This window comes from Pteropus vampyrus, unplaced genomic scaffold (assembly GCF_000151845.1).
Source record: "Pteropus vampyrus isolate Shadow unplaced genomic scaffold, Pvam_2.0 Scaffold101, whole genome shotgun sequence".
Lineage (NCBI taxonomy): Eukaryota > Metazoa > Chordata > Mammalia > Chiroptera > Pteropodidae > Pteropus > Pteropus vampyrus.
The window spans coordinates 2,163,111-2,164,129 of NW_011888882.1; the positions used below are offsets into that span (position 1 = coordinate 2,163,111).

At 30.2% G+C, this 1,019-nt stretch overlaps 1 pseudogene; it reads left to right on the plus strand.

Moving 5' to 3' along the window:
• The first annotated feature begins 344 nt into the window (after nt 1-344).
• On the plus strand, nt 345-463 carry LOC111742833 (annotated as a pseudogene).
• Nucleotides 464-1,019: the final 556 nt, after the last annotated feature.

The window sequence follows — 1,019 nt, forward strand, 5'->3', positions numbered from 1 at the left end:
TGGGAGGGGTTAAAGAGCTGTGGTCAATATTCATTCCAATAATAATAATATGTATCATTATTGAGCTCTTTATATTTATCATCACTAGCTAAATTTATTTATGTATAGTTAATATTTTATTTACTCTACATAAGAACCTAATGAGGTAGTACTATTATTATTCTCCATTTTACTTAGAAGAAAACTGAAGGTTAAAAGCTTAACTTACTTTTACAAGCTCACACGATCTTCGAATTATACCCATGGGTTTGAAATCTCAATTCAAAATTTACAAGCAGCAATGATTAAATCTCTCTGCTCTTTGATTTTTTTCAACTACAAAATGCTAATAATATAAATTTTAGGTCTATGGCCATGCCAACCTGAACGTGCCCGATCTCTCCTAATCTTGGAAGCTAAGTAAGGTTGAGCCTGGTTAGTACTTCGATGGGAGATCACCTAGGAAGACCAGGTGCTGTAGGCATAGAAACAAACAAACAAACAAACAAACAAATAAATAGAAAGAAAGAAATTTTAGGGCAATGAAAAAGTTTCAATTAATGAGAGTTCAAAAACAAATGCATAACAATAGTTTCAAGTAACCTCTCCTGATTAAAAGTTTTATTAATGTTATAATGATAAGGAGGAGTTTGGAATAAGTTTATAATCACTTCACATATTATTTGTAGTTTGAAACTAGCAAATACACAGGAAAAAAAAACAGGATTTGTGTATGTTGATTGTTTTCTAAGTAACTTATTTGAAAAAAATTCTATTTTTTTCTTTTAAAGACGCTTAGGAATCAAGCAGTTAAGTTTTGAGCCCAATTTTGCCACTTACTAGCTGTCTAATACAGAGCTGGAAAGAGAAATAAATGAGACAGTGCATAATATTAACAAAATCCTACTTGTAAGAGTTCATTAAATGTGAGCCACTTCAAATTTTTTTATTTTAATAATAATAATAAGAGTGAGGACGATATCCAAAATCAAAATAATCTTTCCTAGTTTTGACAGATGTGAATACCAGCAGTTGATGTA